The 8,396-nt window shown below is 39.6% G+C and overlaps 1 protein-coding gene across 4 annotated transcripts in view; it reads right to left on the reverse strand.

Moving 5' to 3' along the window:
* PLCG1 (phospholipase C gamma 1) overlaps nucleotides 1–8,396 on the reverse strand; it is a 140,069-nt gene that overhangs the window by 130,710 nt on the left and 963 nt on the right. The gene's annotated exons all lie outside the window — the stretch shown is intronic.

Consider the following 8,396-nt stretch of genomic DNA (forward strand, 5'->3'; position numbering starts at 1 on the left):
GAACGAGTTTCGAAAGAACCACAACCCGGAAATATCACCCAAGGAGACTTTCCACTGTGCTTTCTGCAACCGGACCTGTTTGTCCTGGATTGGCCTTTTTAGCCACCAATGCGCTTGTACAAAGCGCGGATGAGTCCTTCCTGAATCTTCGTTCGCAAAGCAAAGCCAGAGAGAGAGAGAGAGAAACCTATGCATTTAGGCAACGGGGGGTACCCTTTAAGTGTTTATAAACAGAAGATGGAACAGACTTGTTTCACAGGGCAGGACCTGAACTGATACAAAAGGAGCAAAGTGGATTTTGGCCTAAGCATTCGAAGCTTCACAACTGTAAGAGCTGTCTGAAAGAAAAGCAGTCTTTGGCCAGAGTCAGACGGGCCAAAAGCACCATCTTGCTGCCAAAACTAGGTTTCTGGAGCACATGGCAACCACATGCTCCAGAACCCTAGTACGTGCGGGCGGTGGCCTAATAGCAGCCTAATAGCAGCCTCCTGTACATACAGGGTCTGTCATCTTTATGTAAGCAACGCACAGCATCCGTACGTCACAGTGCATTGCTTACATCATGCATGACGTAACCCGGGCGCCGCAAAAAGAACCCAGAAGAACTGGGTGCTTTTTACTACGGAGGGACATCGCACGGTTTGGCAGCTGCGGCCTCCCTCCGGAGTTAAAGCGGGCACCTGCAGACCGCCATTTTCAGGCAGTCTGTCTCAGTCCTTACTTGGGAAAATGCTGAGTTCCTAGGTCCTGGACCTAGGAGTACTGAAGCTGTGACTGCCATCTGCTACAGATGCTCTACCCATGTCCTGCATATAAGTTCTTCCTTTGGGCAAAGGGTCTGACTGAATCACCACTAGGTAGAAGATAAATCATGATCTACTAGCACATCTCTGGTTGATACTGTATAGGGTGAGACTGAAGGTCTGCCTATCCTTTAAAGCATCCAACTAAGCATGACTCCAGTGCAAACTTCCCTGGCACTGTCAAGCAAGGTTGACTACTTCTGATGCTAGCCTGCTGTGGAAAAAAAATGTTCCCATTATGGCAGACATGATGCTGCTTTCTCACTGTTTCCATAGTGATGAAGGGCCTAACCATGTAGAGAATGACTTTAAAGAAACCTGCAACTAAGCAGGATGCACTATTACTAGAGAGGTGAATTGTGGAGCCAGTTCCATAACCAAATGGTGATTGATTTATTGAAGAGAAGATCCACTTATTGGCTCTTTGTCCTCACGCATTCTATCGTTCAGTTAAGTGCTAGGCTAAGTGTTTTGTATGGAACCGCACCACAAAATATAACCCAATACAGAAAGCCCTATAACATTTGTTAATAGTTAATGTAGGGCCATTCTACAGTCAAAGAATAGGCCAAAATTAATGCTTTCACTGTTTGCTGTAATATATTTAATAAAGCATATTCAGCAGCCCTCTGTCCTCAACTATATTGGGAGTAAGACCAACATGTGATAGGGGACCAAAACAAATGCAGCTCCATCATCCCCCAAAATGTACACTCTACAACCCTGTTGCAGCCCCAATGTGTATCATTGCAGGCCCTGGACAAAGTGGGAATTAGAAGTAATTTGCATAATGGCATCCCTGCATCTTATTTTGAGAATGAAGAAATCTCACTTTTTCGGGTTACAATTCCCAGAATCCCCTAGTAGCATGGCTAGTGTATTATAACAAATCCATATACCTTTTACAACTGACACAATACATGTACAGTACTTTGGAACTTGGGACCTCCAAGTATAGACTATCTTGAGAAAAGCAACTGAAATTTGAGGAAACTGTCAATTTCTCCAAATGCCACATTTTCCTAAATCTTAAATTCAGTTTGCCCAAGCACTGAGGTCTTTTAATTGCATGAAAATTCAGACACATTTTACATGTCTAATATACATATTTGAGGAACATTTTTTAAAAACGATACAAGTTAATATATATTCCACAGGAGGCTAGGCTGGCCCCCTCCCTGCTGGCCTTTCACCGTCAAACAAAAACATTTTTATTGCAGCATGCTTTTTAAAATCATGCAGGCCTGGTTTTAAGGGGAGGGGTGTGTGATTTAGATTATTTTCAACCTTTGTATGTTTTAAATTTTGTATGTTTAAAATGTTTAACTTTTCATTCTTTAATTAGGCTATTTTAATTTTTTTAAATGTTGTTTTAATGTGTTTTCTCCCTTTTTGGGAGAAAAGTGGGATAAAAACAAAATAAATAAATAAATAAAATCCTCATGTGTACTTTGTATTTTTAATATAAGCATTGCTATATACAATTTTTGAAGAGAGAATTCCACTGCAAAATTCAGATAAGTTCAAATTCCAAAAACATTCCTGTTCATTTATTGGTTTGAAGGTGTCAAATTAAGTACAGTACTATACTTACGAATTAAACTGAGAACTGATTGTATTCCTCTCCTGTTCTTATTGTGTTGTGAACAAGGCAAGATTGAAAGGTTTACTTGCTTAACATGAAAAGTTTTACAATATTATTAGGAAAACTGGATGGTTTGTAAATGTATTTACTGAAACTGTCATCACTAAGTGGCAACTTGCATATTATTGTTATTGTTATTATTATTATTATTACAGTATTATTAACCTTTATTTATAAAGCGCTGTAAATTTACACAGCACTGTACATACAATCTTTTTAATTGGACGGTTCCCTGCCCTAAGGTAAGCTAAAAAGACACGACATAAAATCATATTATGAACGATCAGTTTAAAACTGTGTGTGTATTTCAATCTTTTATTGAAAATGTGTTTCAAATTGGCTTTAAGTGTTTAGGTGCTTTTAATAATGTTTTTAATCATGCACACTTTTAATTATGTGGATGTTTAATTCTTTAACTTTTATAAATTAATGTTTTAGTTGCACCTTTTTAAAATTATTGTAAGCCACCTTGGATCTCATTTAGGGAGAAATTCAGGATATATGTGCAATAAATAAATAAAAATTATTTATAAGAGAAATAAATACACGTGCTTAAAAGTACCCTATGGTATGCAACTAAGTACAACCAAGTAAATGGATAACACTGGATCACATTCACAGATCACACAAATCCAAAGAGAAACATTCCAATCCTTTACAGATTTCTGAGGTATGATTTTATTACATGATCACTCAAAATGTTTGTACATCCTTTTAAAAAAGACTTTGAAGAAAGAACATTTTTTTCTTTGTTATAAGAGGAAACTGTTTTTTACAGGGCTGCCAGCAAAATTCAGCAGTGAGAGCTGCTGCTACCTTTCAAATAGTACAGCTGGGGAGTGTGGGGGTCAAATGTCTCCCACCTCTCTCCAGAGGAATACCCTCCTGTGCCAATCTTGGCTCTACAGACTTTGCAGCAGTGCTTTCTCACAAACCTTTGACACCTACCCAATAGCATACGTTCAGCTTAAAGCTCTGAGAAAGAGAAAGAGGATCCCATCAATCCCAGCCCACAGGGCTGCATGGAAGGAAAATTACTCTCCCTGCCCCCAGTGGAGCATTAATGTCCACAAAGAGCTCTGTGACACAAAGGATGTCTTCCAGACTATAAATCTATTTTTCAGGAAAGCCCACTTTAAATTGTTACATTGTTTCTCAAATTAATGCAAATTAAATTTTGACAGATATTAAATTAGTAAGTTTAAAGGCCCATCTCATAAGGTTTACAGGAAGATTACAAGAGGGTAACCAACATACCATCCAGCTGTGAAAACATCTGCTTGCTAGAGTGATGAATTGGTTACTAATAGTTTGTCTAAGAGATTAGCATTCATACTTTAGAGATTCCAGAGGAGCAGCCATGTTAGTCTGATGCAGCAAAAACAAGCTTCTTAAAGACCAACACAATTATCGGCTGTTCTTTATAACGGATAAGGGAGGAGAGAGAGCAATAAATAGTAGGACCAAAGTGATATCAAATGTAAGAGGCTGTCTTTCTTTTTAAAAGACCCAAAGAATACTTCTTAAATTTCTTGATTCTGAAGCTTTGCTGTTAATATGTGTGTATATGTGCATGGTTAAAAATATAAACCAACAGACAGGTATACAAATTATTTTGCTTACTAACAATGCTTCATGCAGCTGACATAGTGAGTTGTACCCCTAGATCATGAGATACCTATTAGTCTTGAAGGTACCATGGAGACTGTTTACTTTGCAGATTGGTATCTAGTACTAGGAAAATTTTAAAAAGCAAAAGGGGTGTTGCTATCTCAGTGGCTCATTTCCTTGCTTTTATCTGGCCTGGGATTCTAATATCCCAGACTTCTGCAGCTTCACGTACAAATGATCTCACTGCTAGGATAAAGACAAAAGTGAGACTAAAGGGTTTCTTGGACTGTTTAGTTTTATATCCCCAAGCAGATCTAGATTTACTTCTCAAAATGTGACGTTCACAGAAGAGTTATGATTTGAATTCCATAGAATACTAGATTTTTAATACATAATAGAAAAAAAATCATTAGTGTAGTGTTAAAAGTTTAGAAATGGAGAAATTAAGCCTTGAAAAGAAGTTCATAATAGCTACTTGCCTAACAAAGCTTATACTAATTAGTTTTCTCAAGCATTTTGAAGGACCTCAGAGCTCTAATTGCACTTCCCTGAGAGTAAGATATTTTTGACTTAGAGGGGCTTACTTGCAAATACAGAGGCAGTGGAGTGTACAATTAGTTACTCACTCATTTAAAGAACATCCACATTTTACAGCACCTTCTTTGTCTAGTCACTTGGAAGCAAATGTTAGGCACCACAGTCGACCCGTTACCGGTTAACTGCTTTCCTATAGGAATTATGAGTTGGAACTTGCTGCTAAAAAAGCCTTCAAATAAATTTTTAAAATCTTTACACGCTTTCAAAAGTTCATTCTCCCAATTTTATTCTTTAAAAATACTGGTATTTTTTTTATTAAAAAAAGTTCACACACAAAAACATAAAGGCCCAGATTCAAACCAGAGAATGTGAAACACAAAACCCAGCTGCTTCCCGACAGATTAGGTCCAGAACAAAATTCTGGGACATTAAAATGTGAAAAATAGGAAATCTCTTTTCTTCTTGCAGCTTTGAAGCCTCCAAGAGGGCAAGAGGGAGCTCTGGAATATGAGGAACTGTTCAGTGATCAAGACCAACTTTTTTCATTGAGAAAAAAAAGCTAGCAGGATGTAGTGGCTTGACTATGACTCCAGAGACCAGGGCATCAGCCATGGAAACCCACTGGGTGATACTGGGCAAGCCACTCTCTCTCAGCCTCAGAGGAGGACAAGGGCAAACAACCTCTGAACAAATTCTGCCAAGAAAAACGTTGTAATACATTCACTATAGAGTTGCCATAAGTTGAAAAGGACTTGGAGACCCACAACAACAAAAGTTGTTATAATCCATATTTTTTAAAAAAATTAAAAAATAATAACCCTCAAAGCTGTTCCTGAATTGGCAAGCGACCAAATCCAAACCAATTCCAGTCTCTGCACCACTGTTTGAGCTAAAGGCATATTGGAATTGGAATATGTTTCTTACAGGCGTGCCAAATGCTTAGGTATGTTAAAAACAAAGCAGACAACCTTAGGGAGAATACACAACTCCTCATCAAGCTGAGCACTTGGGCAGAGTTTTGTCCAACTTGGAAACCTACAATACTTTATTCTCCATCAGCAATCATTGGTTGCACTGAGGATTAGGGCCTAGCCTGTTTGTTAATGTCCGGGGCAGCATACATAGCTGCCTCTATACCTTTTTGTTATTAGATGAAATGCCCTGTTAATTAGACTGAAGTCTACTGTCTCGTCTCACTTCCTACAGTGATGAACTGGATACTTCTGGGAAGCCTGTAAGTAGACCATTAAATGAATCCAATAGCTTCCCATTACTATTGATCCTAAAAACTGGTCTTCTGAGATCTAACAAACGTTCCATTTTACCATTATAGATGACCAACCACGGATATAGCTCCCTGACATGGGTCCAAAACACAGCAGAACTAATCCAGTTTGAGACCACTTTAACTGCCTGACCTGGCTCAGTCTAGGGAATCTTGGGGGTTGTAGTTTATGGTGGCCCCGGAGCTCTCTGACAGAGAAGGCTAAATGTCTCACAAAACTACAGTTCCCAGAATTTTCTAGCACTGAGCCAGGGCAGTGAAAGTGGTCTCAAACTGGATTATTTCTGCCGTGTGTTTTGGACCTTTGTCTACTCCTCTTTAAAAGGCAGCTACCCCGGGAACATCTTGCACATCATGAAGCAGCAACTTCCACACAATCAAGTGAAGGAGAGTATTTCTGTTGCAACTATACTGCAAGGTTCGGCTAGGTTGAGAAATAATAAATGGCCCAAGTCCAGCCACTTAGCTTTAGGCCTAAGAGCTATTTGAACCCAATGCTAAATCAAATACTCTAATGACCAGAAGGGTCACCACTGCTAATTCTCCATACGCCAAAGGGTCTATAGAAAAGACATGCACAATATTCACTGGCAGGTTACCGAGGGTGGGATTCTTTCCTCTCCATACTTTTAGTCCACAAATGTATTTACAAATTTCTTAAGATCATTAGTGGCATTTTGCTACTTCAACAGTGTTCATTCAAAACTAACTGTTTTTTGCATGTTTACTTGGAAACAAGGCCAATTGGATGCATAAACACTGTAGTAATAATGTAGTTTGAACTGCTTTAAGCATTGTAGCTCCATCCTATAGAATCCTGGGATCTGCAGTTTTACAAGATGTTTAGCATTCTCTGCCAAAGTGTGCTGGGTGCCTCACAAAACTACAAATCCCAGGATTGTATGGGATGGAGCCCTGCAGTTAAAGTGGTGTCAAACTGTGTTATCTCTTCAATGTAGATATACCCTGTGTCAAATATGAGTTTACTCTCTGGTTATAGCTTCAATTTCTAAGGAACTTTACACACACGCAGTGATCAAAACAGAAAGGTATGGATCTTACTCTCATATTCTTGTGTGTCTCTGGCTGCATCCGCACTGCAGAAATCATCCAGTTTGACACTACTTTAATAGCCATGGCTCCATCCAATGGAATCATGGGATCTGTAGACAGGGAAGACAAATTTCTCCCAAAAACTACAAATCCCAGAACTCCACAACATGAAGCCATGGCAATTAAATTGGTGCCAAACTGGATGGGTTCTGCAGTGCACATGCAGCCAAGAGTATAAGAGTAAGACACACAAGAGTATGGGAGTAAGATGTACAGTCATCCGTTTATCACCTTTGTATGTGTACATGTGTGCATGCCACACAATAAACTACCAATCCCAGGATCCCACAGCATGGAACCATGGCAATTAAACTGGTGCCAAACTGGATGCAGCCAAAGGCACACAAGAGTATGGGAGTAAGACCTATACTCATCAGATTTCACCTCTGTATATGTGTGTGTGTCATAACAAACTACCAATCCCAGCATTCCACAGCATGGAGCCATGGAAATTAAATCAGTGCCAAACTGGGTTCTTTCTGTAGTGTGGATGCAGCCAAAGACAGAGTATGGGAGTAAGACCTACATCCATCATTTTTCACTTCTGTAGGTATATGTGTGTGTGCCACAACGAACTACCAATCCCATGATTCCACAGCATGAGGCCATGGTAATTATATCTGTACTAAACTGGATTGTTTCTGGAGTGCAGATATAGCCAAGAGTTTTCACCTTTGTGTGAGTGTGTGTGATAACAAATTACGAATCCTATGATTATACAGCATGGAGCCATGCCAATTATATTATATTCTGCAATATAATGCAGCCAAGACTAGAAGAGTAAGACACACAAGAGTATGTAAGACCTACACTCATCAGTTTTCACCTTTGGTTGTGTGTGTGTGCCACAAAAATCTACCAATCCCATGATTCCATTGAATGGAACCATGGCAATCAAATCAGTGCCAAACTGGATTGTTTCTGCAGTGTGGATGCAGCCAAAGACATACAAGAGTATGGCAGTAAGCCCTACACTCATCAGTTTTCTCTGTGTGTGTGTGTGTGTGTGTGTGTGTGTGATAACAAACTACCAATCCCAGGATCCCACAGCATGGAGCCCCATGCCAATTAAATCACTGCCAAACTGGATTGTTTTGTAGTGCAGATGCAGCCAAGACTACAAGACACTCAAGAGTATAGGAATAAGACCTACACTCATCAGTTTTTACCTCTGTGTGTGTGTGTGAGAGAGAGAGAGAGAGTGCCACAATAATGTACCAATCCCATGATTCCACAGCACACAGCCATGGCAATCAAATCAATGCCAAACTGGACTATTTTTGTAGTGCAGATGCTGCCAAGAGTACAAGAGACACAAGAGTATAGGACCTTCGTGTGTGTGTGTGTGTGTGTATGTGTGTGATAACAAACTACCAATCCCAGGATCCCACAGCATGGAGCC

The sequence above is a fragment of the Sceloporus undulatus genome, chromosome 4 (genome assembly GCF_019175285.1).
Source record: "Sceloporus undulatus isolate JIND9_A2432 ecotype Alabama chromosome 4, SceUnd_v1.1, whole genome shotgun sequence".
NCBI classification, from domain to species: Eukaryota; Metazoa; Chordata; class Lepidosauria; order Squamata; family Phrynosomatidae; genus Sceloporus; species Sceloporus undulatus.